Raw genomic sequence first — 24,506 nt, 5'->3', positions numbered from 1 at the left:
CTCTCACCTGTTCAGCAGCTCGTCAGTCACACACTTCATTTTATCCTTTTGGCAACTAGCTTAAACATTTTGATGCACAATTTTCTTATCAGGACAATAACAATATTATCTAAAGGCAAAATCCACTCTGATGTGCACGTGCTGTAAAGCAGCTGCGATGATGACAGCTGTCAGGACGAGCTGGGAAAGAGGAGCAGTGCAGGAATCACTGATGTGATGTGTAAGGAACTGGGTGTGCTGATGGTCAGCCCCATCATCATCCCAGTCCTGAGTTCTCAGTTTAAATACCCCTTTTGGAAAGCAGAAATGAAGACATGAGGGAATAACAGCATCAGAAATGATCGATGTACGACCCACATCTCCTGTGTTTGTGCACTTTCAGGTTTTCCACAGTTACTTTGTCATCTGCCAAATCTTATGCTGTAATGAAACCTTAATCTAAGTCAGCAGACACAAAGGTTTCACCCCTTGTTATAACCGATTTGTCACCAAATTTTGGATGAACCCAGTGTCTCTAGACTATTCACATGCATCTAACACAGAACAGAATCACCTTATACTGATGAAGGACTTGGTAAATGCTCTTTTGAAGGGAAGGATCCAGAAGAGTTATTCCAGAAAATGAGGCATGAAAAGCCTTCAGGAATTCCAGCCTAGATTAGTGAGCATGACTAGATTGAGCTGTGCAAGACTGAACAAGCTGTCATAGTGACAGCGACAAGATTGACAGGAAAGACATTTTCCTCCTTTTCTTCTCCCCCAGCCACCACACACCTTCCATGGGAAGTGGCCTCCGTGACAGAATGAAGATGGATGATTGGCAGTGCACAGTGCAAATACCAGGTTGGCATTTCAAAAAACTGAGGGGATTCTGAGGAAGCTTGTAAATCCTCACAAAGATACTGATAGGTTTGTTCTTCACCTTATTGATATAAAAAAGGAATTCAGAATGACAGAACAGGGTGATGAATGAAAAGTAAACACTCTAGTCAGGTATTTTGGCCCAACATTTCCTGAATTTCTCATATTCAGCTCTGGCATGTTTGATATTGAACTTCTCCAGTGGAGCTTAACATCTTCAGCACCAAGGCAGACAGAACAGCATTTCTGATGGTATCTGATTTGTTCTCATAAAACTTGTTATTCCACATACACAGCTAATTTCAGTTTCTGCTGCTGATGTGTGACTGCCAGAGAAAGCACCTTCCCCAGTTCTGCAGGAGTTCCTGAGGGGCTGCTGCCTTCACTCCTGTCAGAGAAAACTTCTCTGAAGTACAAGTTCAGTGATTTAACTGGGGCAACAGTGCAGCTGCTCCTCCTCAGTTCTTCATCTGTGTACGCATTTCACCCACAGCTGCAAATTGCACAGGGAATTTCAGGGAAAAAAAGAACCTTTTAGTAAAAGCCAGTCTCGTTTCTGTAATTTTTCTAAGTAGGGTTGTGATCAAATCTCCACTGCCTATTGCAAGAACCAGAGGAAGCCTCTTTAGCTTCTATAACGTAATGTGACTGGATCAGTGTTACATTGGGCATATAGAAAAAGACTTGGACGAGAGTGCAGTGCAATGTCTGATACAAATTTCAATTTCTTCAATACCCACCTGTCAGTAAACACCCAGGAAAAAATACACAGCCCTGTTTTGTTAATCTGATTATCACAAAGCCCTCTGTAATTTTCCCATCTGGTTTTTCTAGTGCTAGGTGCTCCTCTAGGAAGGCTTTTGAAATTAAGACCTCTTGGAAGGAAAGAAAACCAAACCAGGGTAGAGGTAGTGTCAGTTTTCTTTGCTGATCACTTAGGGCAGGGGTGATGAGGGCTGGCAGTGGGGCTGCAGTGTGTCAAAGGATACTCAGAAAGTGCAAACATCTTTTATTGAGAGCTCTACAAAGGGGTTCAGCAAGATGCTAATCTTGCTGTTATTACCCCATAGATAACCCCAGCAGAATATATATTTGTCTCAAAACTGTGTTTTATGACATTTTAGGGAGGGGGGAAAAAATTACTTTAAGATTTTTTCTCCTTAAAAGGTTTGGGTTTTTTTTAACACCTGAGTCTAATGGAACAGACATAAGAAATTGACTACTAAAAGAAGTCTCACAGCCTCTCTGCTCCATAAGAAAACCTAATGAACTTGAATTTTAATCTTACTTTTTCATTAAAAAAAATGTTTTTAATGTTTAATTTTTGCTTTTTCATGCTAAATGACTGAAAGAGCCTAAAAAATTAGCCTAGCCAAAATTGGGAGCAATCACCATGTTTTATTAACTGTGAGGATCATCTTCTGGAAAGCAATCACAAAACTATTGAATATTTTACTTTTCTCATCTGTGATCTTTTCTTCTGTCTCATTAGAAAACAACCCAGTGAATAAATCTTTCTGTGCCCAATTCTGTATATTCAGCTCCCATTAAACACATTGTAAGAGATCTCAGCATCTCAAAAGAACTCACTTCTCATCTGCCTCATCTCTCCTGCAGTCTTCAGCACCAAGTTCCTCCAAACCTACCTAGTAAATGTCCAGATTGTTCAGTTTGATGTGTCTCTGTGTTCTTTTCCCGTGCTCTTTATATCACCCAGCCATGTGTGACTGATACCCATAACTGAACTAAGGTAGCTGGTTAGCTGATACACAGGTTGACAGATATTTTCTGGAACTCCAAATTAAACGTGAGGAGTAAACAACCAGAAAGCAGATTTTCCCCAGGAAAAGAGAGGCTGTTGAGATTTTCCACTGAAAATGGATTCTTCCTTTAATGGGGATGCTGCAGTTGCTCTTAGCAGGAAAAATTCACAGTGAAAGCTGTTCTACTCTCTGTTTTATTAGGGGAGAATTTAGGTATTATTGTACTAATGCTTATCACTCAGACAGCAGCACAAATCTTTTTGTTATTTTATCTTTCCTCTCTCCTTGGTTTTCACAGGAGTTTGATAACTGATCAGCCCCTGGGCTCTTTTATAATTTGAGGTAGTGCAGGAAAGCATCGCTCCAGGAGCCGTGTAATCCCATTGTCTGTGCCACACGAGCTAGGATTACATGGAATCCTATTTTCTCTGATCACAGCAGGTGCCAGGAGAGGTACACAAGGTTTCAAACAGGAAATTTGGGCTACAGAAGATGTTCTCTGATAATACCTGACGGAGGCCTGTGTTTGATGTTCCCAGTGCCCCCTGGTTTGGAGTAGAGCCTTCTGAGAGCCACAGGTCACTTCAGAAACAAGTGGTTTTGATCAAGCTACAAACACTTTTAGTGAAGTTTTCTCATATCTTCAATAATTCACCATGGTTCTGTCACCCTTTGCTGCCAGTGACTCCTTCTGCCCTATACCAGGGCCCTCACAAAGGGCAAGGAATTGATCATTTCTGACCATAACCCCCAAATTTCCACCCAGAAAAAATTCCACCTGGCCTGAGAGAACACTGCTGGTTATCACATTTCTGTGCAACAGGAGCTGAGCTCAGAGACTCCCTCAGATCTGCAAGTGTTCCTCAGATTTAGGTACAAATATGGTTTTACAGGCCAGGCTGGAAATACTGGTTAGAAGAACAGGAAAACCAGCCTCTTAGGTGGAGTGATTTGTTGTCATTTGCAGGTCTGCTCCTTTCTCTTTTGAAGCAGCCTGTGGAGCAATTCTGGTGGTATTCTACAACAAAACACAAATATACCTTAATATTAAATAGAAAAAAAATACCAGTTTTCTATCTTAGTAGAAAAGTTGGAAAATGTATTTCAGGCTAAAAAAGAAAAAAAATGAAGAAACATTAAGTTCTGGAAAGCCTATTTCTTAGGATTATTTCATGACCTTGCCTAATTTTGTCTTTAATTTTCATCATGGGACCAGGACCAAGTCCTACGGGAACATGATAGGAATTGCTGTTCTGACATTTAATGATAATTGACTTTGTTTTTGGTATGAATGAGTTGCCTGTAGTTTATCTAAATAGAAAACCATGCAGAAAACACCGCAGGCATAATGAACGTTTGAAATACCTTACAGCCATTTTAGTAGCTTAGTTGTCTTTTAAGAGAGCTTTTCAAAAAGAAAGTAGATTCCATGTATTTTAGTTAAGTTTAAAGCAGATTTAGAGGTGCAATTTGCAGATTGCCAAAGTCCATTAGCCTGATGCCTGGTTAACATATGGCCCTGTACCTCTGAGGGAGGATGAGCCAAAGAAGAGGCTGGAAGAATTAAGCCAAAAGATCTGAAGCTGATTGATTGTGTACAAATAAACCACCCAAAAACCTATAACCTGGCTATTGAGAAAGTTACAGATTCTGGTAATAGTACAAAAATCTGAAAGAGGTGAAATATCTCTGTTCCTTTTGAAAATAAATCTTGGTCTAACGTGTTCAGTGTGGTAGTGCCGAGCTGAAATTCGCTCTTATTCTCCCATTTCCAGAACCATAATTACCAACATACCTCCTAGTAAAGCATGTTCCAGCCTTCTACTGCAGCACAACTTCCCTGAAATCACTTTCTCATTTCATTACTGCCCCTACCATTCATTTCTAATGGTTTGCGGCCTCTTTCTCCACATATATCCTTAGCCCTGCCTTTATTTTCTGCCTTAAAAATATCACTTTCGTTTCTACTGAAGGGCTGAGATTATATTTAGCTGTTGTAAACAATCAGTTTAGAAGAGAGTAAAGCTTGTTTGCTCAAATATTTTCCCATATTTCACTGTATCCCATGGATTTTAGGATGAACAGATTGTATAACAACCCACATCTGCTCAACAGGTCTGCCAACCTAAAGCTGAACAGCTCCTAACCCCTCAAACCATCCTGTCCCGGTCTCCCTTCCTATTTTTAGACTGAGCTAAGAAGGCTTTGTTTATCTCTTGTCACTTCGACTGGATCATCTGAAGGTGATTCTGCTTAGTCTAATTAGGCCTTTTCTCCTTCTCCCCATAAAGGGGGGAGTGAGAGCAAAGGGGGGTGACTCAAAAGGGCAGAACCCTTCAGCCATCACAGAGATATCCAGGTGACACAAGGCAGGGACTTCCACTGAGAGTCACGTGTGAAGAGGTTTGTCAGCTGAAGGCACTCGGGATCTGTCACCCCATCCGTGCCCTGTCCTTGGGAAAACACACTGTGGGGACAAGCTGGACTGAATTTCTTATTGATCATTAATAGGTAGCAAGAATTATTGCAGGTTAAAGAGAGTAGGGAGATATGAGATAAAATGGAAAGCGAAGCAAAACCAGAAAAACTTAACATCTGTTCAAAGGTGTGGGGATATTTATAGATCTTAATGTAAATATGCACTCTAAAGCCAGCTTTCATTGTCATAAATTGTTGTATTTTCCCCAGAGATGCTGCACTACTGAAGAAGGAAGCAGCAGATCTTTATGAAGCTGGATGACATAGCAACAGCTAGCTCCCAATTAAGAGTGGAAGGGAATCTCTCCATCAGGCACTCCAGCCATTAAGATGCAGTTCACACCATGCACGTCTCTGAGAAGTTTGCAGTCTGTGAAAGCGAAGGTGAAGGTCAAGGAGTAAACCACAGAAACCTTGGCTACCTGCAGAGTCTGCAATCAAGATGTGTGCAGTTGATACATTCTCATATTATTCCCTGAAATGATGTCTTTTCTTCCCATAAATGTGGTCACTGCATTGCTGATCACCAAGGCTTTGTAGTACAGCGTTGTGAGGTGATTTATAAAACTCATGTTTTCAAGGCAGCTCATCAGGGAATTGAAGCAGCTAAGATGTTGATAATCACTAGACCTGAAGCAGATCTGACAGCCAAAATTCCAGTCTTTCTCAAAAACCCTTTTGCTCAGAGGTATTTGCTGTAAACAACTTTGGTTCATCTGTAGTCAAAAGCAGTGCTGGTATTTCTTGTCTGGATATCACCTTCCCTTGCAAAGCCCGCTGCCCATCATGCCCTTCTGTCTTTCAGGCAGGGCTAGAAATAATTCTTTCCTGCCCAATAAATTACCAACAATATTTCCCATTAAAAAATGAGTCAGTCACAACATGATTTTCATGAACATTGAGCAGAAAATTCTTTTTTCTGCTAGAAGTTTTTTCCTTATACAACGCCTTGTTTTGGCACATAGACATCCTCACTCCCATTAAATATCAAACATTTCAAATAATCATCTGAGCACTATTCTTTATTTGAACGGAGCTTTGATCTTGAAGAACTAAATAACTCAGATGACTCGTATGAGACTGCTAATTCCAGCCACACAATAACAAGGAAACCTTTTCTGGTGAGGGCAGCTCACACAAAGTTTTGAGAGAGCAGCTTCCCCCACTGGAGGTCACAGACACACAGAGTGGATCATTGACAGAAGAGGGGCAAACAAAACTGCCTCCCAGGAAAGACCAAGCAATAGCCAAAACTAAAGGAATGCATGCAGGAATAAATAAAACAAACTGTCTTCATGCCTGGGGTCAGACTGGGACTGGCAGGAGAAGTGCAGCAGCTCCAGGTGTGCTCAGGAGGTGAGCACAGGCTTGAAGTCCACAACCAACCACATTCAATCAAACCCTAAGCATTTCTTTTCTCTCAAACCATCTTATTTTTCAGAAGGACTCAGCTTTTCATTCACTGGAGCTGCTGGGTGGTATTCCCTTCCAGGACCTGGACATCTGGTTTCTACTCAGAAGCTTTTTGCTAAATAATTCCACTGATTTCAGCAAGCCCGAGGCAAAGCAGGAGTAAACAAACCAGAAAATCACCATGTAGAGAGTCTGGTTCTACAGCACTTCAGTCACAGCAAAAACATTCCTGTCCTGGACCTCTGCACAGAGGGAAATCAACTCCCATTATCACTGCCTTTGTTTGTCAGCTTATGCCACTGGTTTGCAATTCTGCAAGTCAGACTGGTTTTGATACTGGTCCAGCTCCTTTCACAATCTTCATTTTCAACCTGTCTCTTCACAGAAGGGCTGGGAGGGAGGGCAGGAGGTTCTTTTTATTCTACGTGCTGCCTTGCTTCTGCCTGTCTTGTTACCACTAATGATCTTAAACACTTTTCCCAGCATTTCATCAGTATAGCATTTAATTGGGTAGTCACCTGCTGCAGTAAAAATAATGTTTCTAGGCAGTCCATCTGCCTTTGCAACACAGGGAAAAACAGGTTTGAGCAGGTAGGTGCAAATGCAGGCCTTGTATTTTGATGATCAACTGGTTTGAATGGGACTTGAGGGAAGAGATTCGCTTCAAAATAAACCTTCCCTCTCTGCTACCTGTTCTGTTATAGATCAGAGAGGAATTTGGGGGCTACATCCTGAGTAACAGATTAAAAACCTTTCTTTATGTTTCCATTCTTTTGTTCCAGCAAGCACCAATGTCCAATGCAGACTGGGAACATTTGGTGACTCTGTACAGCCCTTTCTCATCTTCAGCTGAACATGGCAACTTGGAATCACTTGGTATCACAGCAAAGGCAGCCTAAACAAAACAAGCAAAAAATCATTCTGGATTTTTGCAGCCAGACAGAGGGCCTTTAAAACCTAAAAGAATTTTTCAAAAACCTTAAATAAGGTTTGTGCACATGACAACATCTGAATTCCCAAAATAACTACTTTATACTAGACTATAAATACAGGTTTAGCACAAGGTAAAAGAGAAGTTTCCCTTGTGTGCCACTAAACTGGTAAAAAGAAAGGACAAACCAATTAGGGGGATTAAAAATTGACGGAGAAACTCTGTAACATTCCACAGGAGCCCCTGGTATTTGATAAATTCATAAGCTCCTTGAAAAGAATGAAGAATAAGGTGACAAAATTTGCTTAAAGCAGAAAACAGCAGAGACTTCTTCAGCATGGGTAAGAACAGAGTTGAGGGGACATAGGATGACTGACTATAGACTGATAATTCACCATGCCTTGCAGCATAAGATCCATAGGGATGAGAGCATGTGGCAGCAGCTTGAACATAAAGAGCAAAGATGTAAATCAAACTTGTCCTTCAAAATTCAGAATTAAAATGATGGAATACCTTCCAAAAGGACAGGTTGGATGTTAATATGCAGAGAGATTAAAAACCTCTTAGACAAATGGAAGAGAACTCCCTCAAGTGCTATTAAGCAAAATGGTGTGAATATAATATTCTGGTGAAGAACACCACAGACAGAAATATGAAGAGCCATACTTAGAGAAATATCTCTATGTTTGCTCTGCTCTAACACTTTTTTCTGCAAGCATTTGCTACTGCCTGTTGTGTCTGTTGATTTCTCCAGGGTCATCTGGACTCTTGGACTGAGCTGTTGCAGACAGCCCTTTGGTCTCAGAGCCCTCTGCCCTGTGCATGCAGTTAAAAGAGTTTCACCTTGGAGCACACAGACGTCGAACGGAGCAGTTTTCCATCTTCCCTTGCAGCCACTCTACTCAAAGAGGGACCCTAAAGCTACTGATCTTCTGTTGTGCATGGAATGAAAATCAGACAAGAGAGAAGAAAGGAGAAATCTAATGATAGTCAAGGGATACTGTGTAAGCCTTTCCAAAGGTAGAGAAAAAGCAACAAGCATCACATAAATAAAGAAAATAAAGACCTGAAGCCATAAAATGAACAAAAGAACAAACCCGCCATCCAACCAACCAAAAAACAAGCTAGCCTTTCCCCAAAACACTTATCTGTTGGGTATAAAGAAACCTATTTCTTAAAGAAGGATTTTAAAAGCAGCCTAAGTCTGGGCTGTATTTCCACCATTCCTTGATTAAGAGCAGCACTTAAGGATAACAAGCAGGCTTGTGTTGTACATGGCCTTGTAAATAAAGTATGAGGGAGATAAACGAACTTTTACAACTTTTCTGGGAAAACTGGGAAATTAATGGAAACCACCTTAGCCCTAAGATAGTTTCTCCCAAATAACAGAGAAAATCAATTTACATAAAAGCCCCGACTGCTATTGTTAGCCTACTTCCAGAGCTCCTGCTTCCTTGTTTAAAGTTAGCCTGCACCTCCAAACCACACTGCAATTTCTATAGATGGATTCTTTCCTCACTTTCCAGCACCATTAAGACCCTCCAGGATGTGTTTTACCATCCTGCTCATCCAAACCTCCCACAGCAGCCTCATACATCACCCCACACCTCGAGGCGTGTGTTAATTGACCAATAAAACACACCTGTAGCATATCAATGTTCTAATAAAACACTCCACATATTCTGTAAATTTTGTGCTATCAGTTCTCCATCAATTATTTATTAAGAGCCAGCATAATAATTATCTGCTGGGCAAGGTGCAATAACATGAGGACAAAACAGTGCAAAATACATTTTATCACCTCCTCACTACAGTTCCAGTCTTTGTGGCACACTGCATATTTATAAGTGCTTGAAGTGAGGTAAGATTGAACTCTTCAGCTCTAAATCTTCATACTTGATTCACCAAGAGATTGCTTTGTTGAAATTAACAAAATACTGGGCTTCTTATAGTATTTACTTGCATCAGGTTCTCTTAGTCCTAACATTAGTGATCCCCTTCTGCATAGAATCCATAGCTTCATCCTTTGTGAGTCCTCCTTAGCTGACTCTGTATTAGTGTTAGTGAACAGAAATATTTCCACGAAAAAGATGCTGTAAGGTCCTTTCAGGACTAAATTTTTTTTAAACTTTCAGTAGAGAATATTTAGAGTATCTCCAGATACAATTAGCACATATCTAAAATGAGGGTGCAGAATTAAGAGCCAGCGTGGACTTCAGTGACCTTGTCAGTTTTCAAGAGGTGCCCTATTTAGGTTGAAAATACTTTGGATTTTTTAATAAATATTACGGTTAAATCCAGATACGGCAACAGCCAAATAGAAAACAGATAAAGGCTTGAAATAATCACTAAAACATAACTCTTAAACAATTCCTGGTTCTTTTCTCCAAGGGGAAGTTAAAATTCATACTGCTACAGTTTGCAGACTTAGATGATTAAAACACAGCAGATCCCTTTCTTTCCTCCGTGTTCTTATTTATTGCTGCCTTTACAAGATAAATGTTTCATGAAGTTGAAAAGAATTAAAATCAAGACTTACAGAAGTGACTGAAATGAAAGGAGAATCAGCAAATGCATGAGTATAAGTTTAAAGATTATTCTGTTGCCTCTTGCTCAAGAGACAGTTCTTATATTGATGACAAATGAAGGATACAGGAAAAAAGAAAGAGCTTAAGGTAAGTAGAAGTTAAATGGGAGAAAATGATCATCACTGTTATTCTCAATTCTTTGTGGACATGCACCTGAAAGCTCTCACTAGCTCTAAGAACAGGTGAAAATCCTGGTATACATAGCTCTTCATGGAAAAGAGAACGCTCATCTCCATCACCTTCAATCTGCCACACATTGTTTGTGCCACTAAAGTGTGTCTTAAAACAAAATACAGGAATGGCAGCAGTGCAAATATAAGACAAATAAAAGCTTTTATTTTCTATTGACTATTCAGATGTACCTTTAGGGTCACGTTTCTGCCTGTAATTTACTCAATGCTTCGGTTCTGTGTAATGGTGTCCTGGGGTGGCTGTAGGATACTGTATCCCCATCGTCTGCCCTATTGCAGACATGAATCCTGTGCCTTTCTGTGTCGTTAGGCTGGGTCTGAGAGAAAGGGAGAAAAAAAAAGCTGAGTGGTTTGTGCTCAAGGGCACACACACTGCCCTGTGTTCCTGGCTGCGGCAGAGCAGAGGAAAGCACCTTCCTGCTTCTCCCAGCTCTCGATTCCTTTCCTCAGGAGAGAGACGGAGAGTTCAACTCCTTTGCTTTTCAGCTAGTCCATGAGCTGAGGTAAGAAAGTTTTTTTTCCTGTGACTTTGGCTTGTTTTTCTTTTCTTCTGGACTGTTCAGCACCACCAGAACATCACTGGGAGGCCCTACACCTTTCCCTGGAGGGGCCCACACCAAACCCCAGCTCTGGAGAGGAGAGAGCCACGTCCACAAGGGCTTTGAATTTTACCAGGTTCCCTCCACAGCGAGAAGTTTTATTATTTAACATTATTCTTTTTTTTCCCCGTGCCTGCATGCACTCTGCTTGTTAAATAAATAACTTTTCTTTTTCACTTTCTTCCAAGGAAAAATTCTTTCCGAACCTGGTGGGGGAGGGGGGGCTGAAATCTGCCTTCTATCAGAGGAAGTTCATTTCGGACGTTCCTCTGAATTTGTCTCAAACTGGGACAGATGGAAATTACCTTTGTTGAAATTTTGCATCTGCAAACATTTACCCTGCTCACGTGGATCACTCAGAGCCGAGAAACTTCAAGTGAAGAGAGAAAGTTACACTCAGCACCGCACACAAGGTTCAGCCTTGGCCTCTTCAGATATATCTGTAAGAGACTGAGAGAATTTATCCCACAGCAGAAATTGTATTATGTCATGAAGTACTAAACAAACTGTTTCTTCTTGTACAAGAGAGGTTATAAACCATACTCTCTGCCTAAATATTAATCAGTTTGGGGTTGCACATGTAAATTATCCCCCCAGATGTCTCCAGGAAGCAGAGATGCTCGAGAAGGCAAAGCTTCCTCACGTACAAATAAGAAGGAGCAGGACGATCTGCAAAACCTCATAGATATTTTAATTTGGTGTTGGTGCAGAATGCTCAAATAGGCAGGAAAAACCTTCCAGGATGACAATATTCAGAGTGTTTTCTGAAATGTCAGAAACAAACATTGAATATATCAACAATATTTCAATGTAACTATGCAAAACTGGCAGAGCATTCAAAGAATGCCTCGAGAGGAAGGAAACCAAATGTTCTACTTTCATCAAAACAAGACAATAACTCATTTCAAAAGTGTAATTTCGAGGAGATGCAACAAATGCTCAGAAAACAGTATTATGGGTTTAGTAAAATATGTGAGATATTTTCTGCAAAATCTAAAAATTATAATTTCCTCAGTAAGGGATCAAATTACCATTCTCATTCAGAGTAATAACAAAGAGCTTCAATATTACATGTCAAAACAAACTTACTTTGCACATTCAACCTAATTTTATTTCCCTGTTTGTTTGGATTTTTCCCTTGAATATTGAAAATGCACCTTGGAAACTTGTCACTTTTTATACTGAGTACAAAATAAAGAATTCAAAACAAACCCAGTCCCACTGTGAGTTTTGGCATTACACACTGGGTCTAAAATTATTAAAGAGGTAACAATAGTGTAATTATTAGTTATATTTTGGAATAATATTTTAATAATATCATTCAGCAGGTTATAGGTTAGAGCTTTATTGTGAGAAATAATCCTGAAGAGCAGATTGTGGCTGCTAATTTGAGTGTCACCTGAAATGGAAAAAAAATATTTCCTCATATCTTCCTGATTTGCTATTTTTCTATGTCTTTAGGTCAAACTGGAAAAAGCCCTAACTTTTCATTAATTTTGTAGCTTGTAAGTAATGAAGGTTTATATGGAAATGGAAACTGAGCAGACCAGAACTGCCTCTTTTGTGGCATTTCAATCTGGCCTGAAAATAAAGATTTTAGGTGTGAAGCTCTTCAGAGAACTTGCCCATTACAGCATTTATTTTCATATTAATATTTTTAACTTCATACTTTCAATGTGCCAAGAATAGCCATTTTAACTGAAAATAAATATTGACCTAAATCATAAGATATGGGTTTCCAGATCCACAGTCCTATTTACCCTATCAAACAGAGAGCAATCACTCTGCAAATTAATTTATAGGTAAAATAATTATGCTGCCCTATATCTTTCATAAAGGTCCTAATTCAAAGAATTTTGCGTTTTCCTTCTATTTAAGAAGTTATTTGTGAACAACAGTTAATTATTAACAAGGAACCGTTATATTTACTTAAAAAGCCTCTCAGCAAGCATCTAAACCAGGATCAAAGTGAGGTGAGGAAATAGAACTCTTAAATCAACAACTGCAAAATAATTTGTTCATTTTCATGTGAAAGAAGAAGCGTGGAAGTGCAAGATTTGAGTCAGTTTTCTGGTGTCCAAAGTTCAGCAAGTATGGCCTATTTACAGACATTTTTGTCTCTCTCAAATGTAGGTTTTTCTCTTTTTTCCTCTTTTTTTTAATATTATATCTGTGCAAGGTCCTCATATTGTTTGAATCAAATACTTGTTTCCCCCCTCACACCTTAGTTTTGTTTGTTTGTTTTTTTTTTCTTTTGCCTTATAATGAAGTGTTTTGATCCATCAGAAACAAAAATCCCAGGACAGATTATAATGGAACAAGATATTTATTTGCTCTGACTTGGCATAAAGTGAAGCATGTGAAATTAAATCCTGCATTAACATGAGAGCAATACACGCCTCAGCATGGATTTAAACACAGTGGATCTTGTATTTCTTTTGTTGCCAAATCCTTTTAAAATGGTATTTTAGGACAGCAAATATTTAATAGGATAAAATGCTACAAAAGAAACAACATTTAAAATAAGAACAATGAAACTCTAGGGAAAAATCTCTGCACCACACAAAGCTATTTGACTTCTGGCTAATATTTATCTATTATTTCCATGGGCTGTAGAAAGAACTAAGTTATGAATTAGTAACAAGATGATTATTTCCACATAAAACACGTCTAGGAAGCTGGAAAAGCACAAAACCTTTTCTGCGTTCTGCCTGAGTCAATATTCCTTTTTTTCACACATTTCAAGAGCATTTCAATGGTAATGGACACAAGTACAACACTGGACTGAGCACCAAAACCAACAACGAGCAAACTCCTAGGAAAAAATGCACAGCAATATCCATTCAAATTCATCAGCACTTCTGTTCCTATCGAAAACTTCTGAAATATTGATTAATTCTTTCTGTTTGCTCTTTCATATCCCAAAAACAGAGCTCTTTCCCCTTGACAACTGACCATGCTTTAGTGCTGAGTTGCCACGCTCTGGAGGGGAAGAGCTTTGCCTCTGGCAAGAACCCTTCAAAGAGTGTTTGACCCCCACCTGAGTAACCCCTGTGGGCAGGATGACAAGGAGCTCCCATTTCACACAGCTCTCTTGACATACATACATACATACATGTATAAGCACAAAATGCGTCTATAAATCTGAATGCTGACATCTGACTGGAGCTATCTGGATGTTAAGAATCTGCTCTGAGTTAGTCGTGATCAGAGGAGAGAAAAAAGCACCTGGAAATAATGTCTGAGGTAAAATGAACCCCCCCAGGAGGCAGGTGGAGCTCATGTGGTGCCATGGGGAAGTCCAGATGATTAACTCAGACAGACACCTCACCTTGAGATGGGCTAAGAACCCAGCTGAAATGAAAGCCAAAGCTGCTACCCCCAATATCATTCTAAAATTAACATGTATCTTCTGATTAAACTCAAGATTAACTTGTATTTTTCATTTAAAATTCAATTTAAAACTCAACAGCTTTATTATTCTAGAATGATAAATCAGTTATTTTAGTTATTCAGTTTGATGCCAATTCTACTTCCTATCCAGCAAGAAATTGTGGAATATATGTTATTAGTACTTGTATTGCTCTGCTGCAATCCTGCTGGCTGTAACCTTAAAAGGATAGTTCTGTGCAGGACATGGCCTCAGTAGGAGCTGGGAATGACAAATTAAATATCATGCTTTAGGAAGCCAGAGGTAGGATTCACATTTGTAGAAAGACTAAAATAGATTAAAACATAGTGCAGTTAAAAGTGAGAAGTGCACTAATAATCAGCTACTCATTTTTCAGAGGAAAAACAAATAGGAAAGAAACACCTCAGCTGTTAAACAACAAATAAGACTGTGTGGAGAAAAAGCAAAAATTGAGTGCAGGGGCAGTGGTTATGGTACAGTCACAGTTCTGACTCCATCACCCGGTCCCTGGGTTCAGCCAGGCAGAGCTGTACGAGGTCCAGCCCCCAGTGCTGGAAGGAGCAGAGAGGGGACAGGCAGCACTTGGCCTTACCAAGGCAGCACAGCCTCAGAACGCAGCAAACTCTTCATGCATGTCAGTGGAACAGACAAAATGATGAGTTTTGTCTCTGAATCAATTCATATGTGCAACAAACCACACACAATCTCAGAGAAAATAATCTGGTTTCAGATGCCTCCACAAAAGCTGAATCTGCCAGAAGAGTGCTGTGCTGGAGGTCTGTTGGTGGCTTCACTAAGCTGTGTTTATATTGACAGGTCACAGTCTATTGCTTGATATTTTTTCCTGATTAAAAATGTTTTGTCATGAAAACATCTCTATGAATTATATTCTCTCAGTCACAAAGTTAAAAACCCCCTCTTAAATAGCATTCCCATTGGCTTTCCTGGACGGGATGCAATGCCACCCTATCAAACATAGGCACAGGTGTAAGGAGGGACTTTAGTCCATGGCTCTTCTGTCTGGTCTTGCCAGGAAGCTTTGGAATCAAATTCCAACTTTCCTCTATTAAAGCTCAAAGGAGAAAATACAACTAAAAACACTAAACCAGTATGATGGAGTGAATAAGGCACATTTTCCTGAGCTGGCACAGTGGCACACTCCTTCAGAGCAGGCTGTGGAATTCTGGAATCCCCTCACTGCCTCCCGAGAAAGAACCCAGAGTTGTAAGAATCAGCTGTGCCTTAATCTTTCCTTTTCTTATATTTCCTTCCTGTGAGCAAACGGAGAGTGGGATTTTCTTTCTGCATTCATGTACTGGTAAAACCTATATTTAAAACGGATTTTGAGGATTTCTGCTCAGTGCAATTGGCTATAATTCAGCACACCCTTAAATCTGAGACAACTTCTCCAGAGTTCAGTCAATAAAACAGCTCCTGGCGAGCAGCAGAAACCTGCATTCCCAGCTCAGTGAGCTGTCAGTAAGAAATGGAGGTTATTAGATGCCTGTGTTATTAGAGATTACACAAGTGGCAGAGAAAATGACATCCAATTCATGTTGCTCCTCAACTCTGATATTCCCCTCTCTGCAGTCCTTGTGAACACGTACAGATAAAAATTCAGTTGGCTTGGAAGACAAAATAAGGATTGTATGTGACCAATATTAATGAAACCTAAGAAAATGATGAGACCAGAAACCTATTTCCCAAGACTTCAATATGATTCTTTAATATCACATTTCATTTTTAATATAGCACTTACATTATTCTGAATGAGATTACTGCATCATATCTGCTTTTAAGGCTTCCAAAAGCAAAAAGACAGAAAAGCCATTTTTCCCGTGTGCTCTGCTTTTGGGATGTAGAAACACTTACTGAGAAAAAAAAAAAAAAAAAAAGAGATTTCTTTGTCTTCCCGTGTGGTGAGACCTCCATAGTCACCTAGATTCCTTTTTGAAGACAGTAGGTAGATTGACTATTCACAAAATTTAATGAAAACACATGGTTAAAAAGGAAAATCAGGAATTCCTGAGCCGCCTTCTGGCCAGTGCCCTTCTCCCATCTTATTTTTCTGAAGTATCATTCCTTGGAAACCTCATCAAAACTTTATATACTATATATACCTCTTGCAGAAAGAGGCAAAAACCAATCCAAACCCCACCTAAAACACACACAACCTTTTTGTGTGTGCATTTCATTCATTAATTTGTGGGATCCACTGCTGCAGTGTTCTAGGCCACATGGTAAGTGGATTTTTAAAAGCAAACATTTACACTGAGGGCAGGCGTGATGCTGAAAGTTAGAAAGAACAATTCCAGGAATGTTTTCTTTGGGAACTTCTAAATTCAAAACCTGAAGCTCTAACTGAGCTTCCTGATGCAAGAACTTGCACCCAGGTGTAAACCTGAATGTTGTTTTCCAAGTTATGAGCTAAATTCAAGTGTGGGGAGGAGAGGAAAGGGAATTTTCTCTTCAAATGTAGTACCTGCTACATAACTCCAGCATTTCCTTCATCTGAAACAGATGAGTTTGATAATGATAAAGTAAACTGAACTGAATGTGCTATGGAATTAATAACACCTGATCTCTAAAAAAAGGGGGTTTATGGGATTATGATTCCTAGATGTAAATATCTGTTAAAAAAAACCAAACATAAAAAAAACCCCCTAAAACAAACAAACAAACAAAAACCCAGCAGATGCTGCTATCAAAAAAGAATAATTTGGCTGTTTCACGTGACATCAATCAAAGCACTTTTTAAAACATGCCCAAAGTAACCAGTGCTCATACATTTCAAGCTGATACCAGGGGAGTGCACGGTGAATGTGTAAAAGATGACAAACTGTGAAGGAAAGGTTCAGTTCTGGCCTTTCCTGCATGCCTTTGGAAAGGAACAAAACACCAGAAATAATTGATATACTCCCTTCTATGAGTGTAGTGGGGGCTGGGGCACTACTCTTGTTTTTGCCTCGCTCCCCCAGCCTGTGGCTTTGACAAAACTGTGAACACTTTGATATTAGAAAACTAGGTAGACATAAAACATCATAGAGGAAAAATAAAAATCTGATGAAAAGGAAATAAAATAAGTAACTCAATCTGCCTAGGGAAAATTATTGAATTAACATACATATATAAAGAATTCAAATCATGAGTAACTGTGTTTTTGCTTATTTTTGGACCCTTTCATCCTATTATAAATATGGCTATGCTTAATTAAGTTTGAAAGCACACTTATAAGGAGAAGATGAAAAAACTGCAGTTATCACTCATAATAAATTATTTTAGATGCCTAAAAAGCCTGTAGGACCAATACAAAATTATGGTATCAGAAATTTTTGAGCAATGACTTACAAACAGAAAGTGAAGAGTTATACAGTAATAATCAAAAAACATTGTAAAGGGCATAATGCATACAATAAAAAATAAATGAGAAACATATATTTGTGGGAGAAAAATACTCTGGAAAGAGAATAAACTGAAGGAAAGTTTTATCTTTTCCAAGCTAAATATAATTTTTGTTCTCTGAAAGAATAGCATAACAATAGTTAGAGACCACCACGTTCCTGAGGCCAGATTGTACCTGATATTAACATAAGTGTACCCTCTACAATCCAAATCCAGCAAAGACCTAAATCTGTTCCTCAGCCTCAGTGACAAGTGAGTTTCTACTTCATTCGAGCTTATATATCAGCATTAGGAGTAGACACAAAATTAACTTATATGTTTGGTCACTTAGAAAACAGGTCAAACCTTCTTTATGTAACCTGCACAGATGAAAAAAAAAAAAAGAGACTAAACCAGTAAACCCCAATAAAAGTGGTTTCAAATCAACTGGGTACTTATTAATTAAATTATTGAAATTATTATTAATTACTTGTTATTATTAACAGACGCAGTGAACTGGCAACAGATGGTGTGATAGAGTGAAAAAGAGATTAATTTCATACATTCACTTTTGGCAGTCCTGCTGCCCAACCAGACCATCTGTGGCACATTAGGAATGTTCAAAGCTGCACCATACATATTGCAAAGATGATACAAATTACTGGACTCTTTGCTTCTCCAGTCCAAAACCCATTCATCCCTCGTGATGGCAGAATTTTAAACAAAGAAGTTTTTATCATATACATTCTGCCCTCTGCTCTGCCATTGTTTCCACGGCACTGCAGAGATTCTCCAGGATCTCTGTGGGATTTCAGCTGAGCTGCACTTTGCAGTGTGTGAGTGACCTCAAGTTCTTGCTCACAGCACATTCTCCACTGCCAACAGGAGTTTAAATTTCCAAGTTGGGAATCATCTTTACTTTCCTTTTTCCAAGTGAGAATTCCTAATCTGTTTGCAGAAAACTGATAAGGGGATGAATGTCATTGTCCCTGATGGTTCTTACAATTTTGGTTCATGACAGCATTTAACAACTGGACATTTGGTTCTTTTTCCTTCTGCTTTGGGTTTTTTCTATCATATTTTTAAATGATTTCATAAAAACTGACATTTAATCCAGCCAATCCATCTCCATAACCCTCTTCACCTTTGCTACAAATATATGTATATCACACAGAGATGAAATCCTTTACTTAACACATTTTCAATGTTAAAAATTTAATTTTAATGGACATATACACACCAGTAAAACAGGGTTTGGAACACAGAAATATGCTCAGAAATCTAGATTTCCATAGAATGGGTTCATCGATGTAATGTGATCATTTTAGGGGAAATTTTAATTGACTGGGTAAAAGACTAATGACATCTGTTTCCAGTGAAATAGTCAAGGTTTTTTAGTGCAAGTCTGTTTTCTAAACTGTCCTAGATAGTTTGTCCTAGATAACAGACACAAATCCATCTGCCATGGCCATCAGAGGACCTAAAATTGTGACTTGTAAAAACAAGGAATGAGGAGCTGGATTTCAGTGACCCAAAATGTGCGAGTCACAAACACATATTCTGCTGCTCCTCCTCAGCGTTCCATCCAGGAAGGGAGGAAGGAATGGGCTAACAGAACATGTGATCGTTTTGTGAGTCTGGAATTTATTGCTGCATTTCTCACGTGATTTTTAGAAATGCTTTCACAGAAGTAAAGAGATGTCCAAGCGGCAGTGCAGACTACTCAGTCTTTCTAAACAACAGATGAAAAATGCCTTGTGTCACTTTTTTCACTGTCTCCCTCCAGTCTCTTCCCTTTACACCACATTTTTCTTCCATCATTTTTTACTCCTCCCTCTTCTCAGTTCAGTTCTAGAGGATCTAGAGGCAAAGCAGCTCTCACAAGACCTCTGTGAACTCCTTACTAGAACGGCCTTATAGACAATTACCTGAGACGAGGTTGTTGTGTGAGCCTGAAAGGACCATGTGTTCCATCTTTCCCACCTCAGCAGCGGGTGTAGGAAGTGGATTTAACACAGAAACTACTCTCATCTGCTTTGTTCTTTTCCCTCTGCTTCATGCGCATTTAGCTTGGCAGCAAAAGGCTTCAAATCAAAGAAACCCCAGTCTTTCTCTTATTTCTCCATTGGAAGAGTCAATTCTACAACCATCCCTACTGTCAAAGTGGGACAAAGGAAGAGAATTAAGGAAAGCTTTGTACTTAGTCCATATAAAAGCTTGCATTAGTTGAAGGAAGAGAGATGCTATTAAAGTGTAAATTCTGTTACAAAAGTCCTAAGATTTTAGCAGCTTTGGTTTTATTTATCTTTAATAAAATAATATATTTTACACAAACATATTTGCCATGAAAATATAGTGGTTAAATGGTTTATCAGAATCTCTAATTTTGCCTATTATGTTAGAATTAACAGATTTTTAAGAAAGTGTTTTTATTTGTTCTCAGTTTATAAGGCAGCACATAGAATTCCAGTGGTACATCTCTCTGTTCTCTTTTACTACTGTTAAGGAAAACCTGAAAATATAAGAGCCAAGAAAACAATTGAAAGAAAAAAAGGTTTTCATTTTCTCCACGCTATTTCTTGGTATTAAATAGGAATCAAACTGAAAAATACAAGAATTTAGCAAGGTATTAATTTCAAATATACTGGACAGTGAATTTTATTTAAAACAGTGAAATGTCTAAGCTGAATATAGGAGATTGATTGAGCTCTTTCCAGGAGACATTTGAGTTCTCAGGTAAATTCTCTCTGTTTCTTTAGGAAAGGAGCCCCCCAAAAGCTCTGGTTATGAGAAGGTGACTGCTCTTGCAGTCTGATCCCCCCTTTATTTTCTGAGTATTTCCAAGAAAAGGGCATTTTTCCTGAATTTCCTACTGTGACAGGTACATATGGTACATATAAGCAAATACATGTTGAAGTTTATTGAGAGCTGTGCCCTAGAAAAACAATTCTGCCATGAAAGCAAAATATTTTTCATCCACGTTGTTTAGGAGAATCAAAACAAAATCTCATGCAATGGAATTTTAGGGCCAAACCTAATTTCTCTTTGGATCTAAACCAAAAATATGGTCTAAGCTTTTGCTCTTTTCATTAAACTTTAGAACAAGACTGTTTTGCAGGTTAAAGTTAATTGCAAAATTCTTTGAAATGAAACAGCAATACCCAACTAAAAGCTCAATTCTTTCACTGTGTGCTTTCAATTTCCTTCCTCCTTCATTTCTGACTGAACCCATGTCTTGAATTTAGTTTGAACTCACAGATTCTTTTGATTCTCTTGAAACTTCGTTTTGTTTGCAAATGAGTTGCTCAAGCAAATTGTATGCCCCAAGTATAAAATGTATTCACTTACAGACTGCACTTCCTACCAAGCAATTAACTCTTTGTTCAGGGGAGCATGATGGCTTTCAGCTCTCTCGGTAGCACCTTCTTTTTAGCTGCTCATCTCAGGAGCCCAGCAACCTCTGAAAGGCACAGTGACACCATCTATCAGCCATTCCCACCTCCTCCTCCTTCCAATCTTCCTCCACGTGTTCTTTTCATGCTTTGGAGCATCTCTGATTCACACAGTAATGTCTGCTTGACCTTGACTCTGTACATTAGATTTTCATCCCTTGTCTTGTTTCCTCAACATCCTTTCTCACGTCATTTCAGCTGTGCTTTCTGTTCTGTGCAGTGCCAGGACATGCAAATGCTTGATTGGTTTGGCACCATAATTGTGTAAGGTGGTTGCTCTTCAGTGACTGACAAAGAGGGAACAAATATCTCAGGGATAGGGTGGAAGCATTCAGAACTCCAGAGTTCCTGGAAACAGCCACAGTAAGGCCAAACAGTAAAATTTAATTCCCACACATGTAGCTATTTCACAGATAACCACAAGGACAATTTGCCTTCCCAAAGTCAGGAAGTCACATGACTTACAGCCTTTTTGACTGCTAGTTCCAGCCCTAATACCACAGTATTAGTAAACCAGGAGTATTTCATTGGTATAAAAGTAGTTCACAAACAGCTAGAGATTAGCTCATTTTCTCAACAATCTTTTTTAAATTCCTGCTTCTAACTGGCTGGGAGACTGCCACACAAGCAACAAGCACCTGCATTAATTCTTAGAATCAAAGAAGTGAAGCAATAAATATGCAGCAACAAAAACTGCTTGGTCAAAATCTGAGATCACAAACTTTGGGAGACCTTTTTGTACTTTCCCTGCATAGTTGGCTCCCTCCACAGCACAAAAAGGTGACACCATATCACTGTCCCTTTCCTACCCAGTCACTGGCCTTTAATGTGGCACTTCACAGTGCTTTCCCCCGATAACATCACTGTTTCTTAGTTTATAACCCCAAATATCTGTAATTTGTCAGTAATTCTACACTACCTGTTTGCAAGATTTGTTTTCTATTTTCCATATATGTTTAGTGACCAAAAAGATACCAGGTTGGCCACCAAGATACTCAGAGCCCACTGTGCCAGCCAGTCACAAAATAATGTTTTGGTGGTTTATTAGTTTATTCTCTAAATCAAAACTTATTTTCATTATCATACAAAGTTTCTGTTCCATATTGGTTCTGCAGCCATCAAGGAAACCAAATCTAAGCTAAATGAGTAATTGGATTTGACACAGCTGTCCTAATCCATTATATTGACATCAGTATTTTAGGGAAGAGATGCTTGTTAGGACAGTGAGTGACCTGAGCAGAATGTCTCCCTTAGATAATTAAATTTTGCCCATATAGATGATGTGAACCTGGGCAGGGTGTTTTCATGTTCCATCCTAAGGCAGCTGAGTACCTTGGTTGTATATTGTAACTATTCTTGCACAGATGAATAAGGAATTCATAATTTGATTTATAATGGAGGAAATCAGTCTGGTGTTAGAGACACTCACTGGTACTGCAGGATGTTATTGCTAAGGCAAGCCTGATAATTTTGCAGCACTACCAGTTGGGAAAGTATTTTCAATAAATATTTTAAAGTATTAAGTGTTATTCTAATGGACATAGAAGGGCCAAAGAGATCTCACCATCTCCTGTAAACCTTTCCAAATCTGCCCTCCCTTTTCCTCCCTCTAAGGTTGGTTTTACTGCTTAGGGGGACACAAGGTGATGCGTGAGCTGGACTAAGAGCAGGGTCTAGGAGATCAGACAAAGTTTGGGACAGGGAGTTTGCAGGGCCTTTAGTCAGTGCCCAGACTATCTGGCTGATTAAGTTTTGGTTTTTTTGAGAGAGATTGGATGGGTTTTTCACAGAGGAAATTTATTCAGTAAACTCTAACAGCCCCCTTGGAGAACCTGTCAAGTTCTCCTCTTATTCTTAGCAGAAAGTTCACTGCCATACATTCCACTTATAATTCTTCCCACATGCTCATATACATTCTTTATCTCCCTTAAAATTGCTCACTTTCTTTCAGTTATTTCTTTATCATTCTAATTTCTACCTTAAATTTTAGAGCACAGACCTGGTTAGGCACATGGATATTCACTTAGCCTAAAACTAAGGAAATAAAAGTTCCAAAGACACAAATGGATTTTATACCTATGGTTCTTCCAACTTTGAAATAGCTTCTAAAAAAAACCCTTAGAGCCATGATTAGAGAAGCGACTATGGAAAAAGTTTGTTAATTCAAGGGAAATCAAAATAATTTCAAAAGAAAGGTGTACACCAATTGATTTCTCCTATTTTGAGCATAGAGCTCATTATTGGCCCTGCTGTACAACCCTGTTCTACAGTGATTTGTGGGATATAAAATCAGGAATTCTGTTTCTGTCTCTAGCATCCGCTGCCTGCATGGTCCCATACAAACAGCACAATCCCTTTGGAACATGAAAGCAAAACTGTACATTATGTGCACCTGAAAAGAAACAGCGGCTTAGTGGGATCTTTGCTGTTTATATAAGCATCTAAAAGAGAGAGGCAACACTCAGATTTTATTCCTTTTCTCATATATGCTGTTCTCCCTCATCAAACACTTCAAAAAACTGAAACTTTCTGTCTTCTAATATAAATGGCTCCTACTGGGAAGCTACTTTTTCTAAATGTGTTCAAAACAGATCATTAGCAAGTTTGCAAAGGAAAACCTATGTAAAGCTTCAAGATTTTATTTCCCAAGAAAATATATTTTACTCTCTCATTCTCAATTGGTATTTAAAAAAGAGCCTTTTTTTTTTTTTTCATTCCACTTCCCTCCCCACAAAATAAATGTAATAAAAAAAAGAGAGAACAGTCAAGATCACAGAACAAACATATTCGTATCCTCAACTCAGACTAGAGACATCCTCCCTTGACTTCTAGTGTGGGACAGAGTTTTCCTGGAGTTAAATCCTAGACAGGCTACACCACAACCCTCCTGAGCTGGACCCTGACAACTGCAGGGCTTGAACATTCTAAATTTGTTACTTCAGAACACCAGCAAAATGGCAAAAGATGAATATTGACAACTGTAAACTGCAGGGCATGTGCCATTAACATTGCTTGGCTGTTTGATAGAAATGGCCAGGGGCACATTTTGTAGAAAAATAAACCTTTGCATCCTTTGGCACTTTTCCTGTTCTTTCCTATTTAGTACAAATTGACTTATTCCCTTGGTACACAAAAGGAATATTTTTTTGCATAATAAAAAAAACCCACTTGCATATTTCCTGTTGCTGGTTTGTGTGGGGTTTTTGTGTGTTTGTTTTTTAATGGTTTGGGGTTTTGTTTCATTCTCCCCCCCCCACTAACAAAAAAGAATAACCTTAAATCAATCATAAATAAACCAATGAAATGCAGGAAAATGTCCTATTCCCTTTCACTCCTGATTTTGGTAACATGAAGTTTAAGGCTAGGGCTGTTTTGGTGAAGTTAGAGTGAAAGTTATCCTGGTCTTCTTTAAAGCACAAAATAAATGAAGTTGCTAT

At 38.9% G+C, this 24,506-nt stretch overlaps 1 long non-coding RNA gene across 1 annotated transcript in view; it reads right to left on the bottom strand.

The window, feature by feature from the left end:
• Positions 1-11,135: 11,135 nt before the first annotated feature.
• LOC125333379 overlaps positions 11,136-24,506 on the bottom strand; it is a 47,525-nt gene continuing 34,154 nt past the window's right edge. Inside the window, exon 4 of the long non-coding RNA XR_007206835.1 lies at positions 11,136-11,274. This is a non-coding gene — a long non-coding RNA (uncharacterized LOC125333379). The remainder of the gene's footprint in view (positions 11,275-24,506) is intronic.

The sequence above is a fragment of the Corvus hawaiiensis genome, chromosome 14 (genome assembly GCF_020740725.1).
Source record: "Corvus hawaiiensis isolate bCorHaw1 chromosome 14, bCorHaw1.pri.cur, whole genome shotgun sequence".
In the NCBI taxonomy this organism is placed as follows: domain Eukaryota; kingdom Metazoa; phylum Chordata; class Aves; order Passeriformes; family Corvidae; genus Corvus; species Corvus hawaiiensis.
Note: the sequence above shows the minus strand (reverse complement) of the source record. Positions and strands in the feature narration are given on the sequence as shown.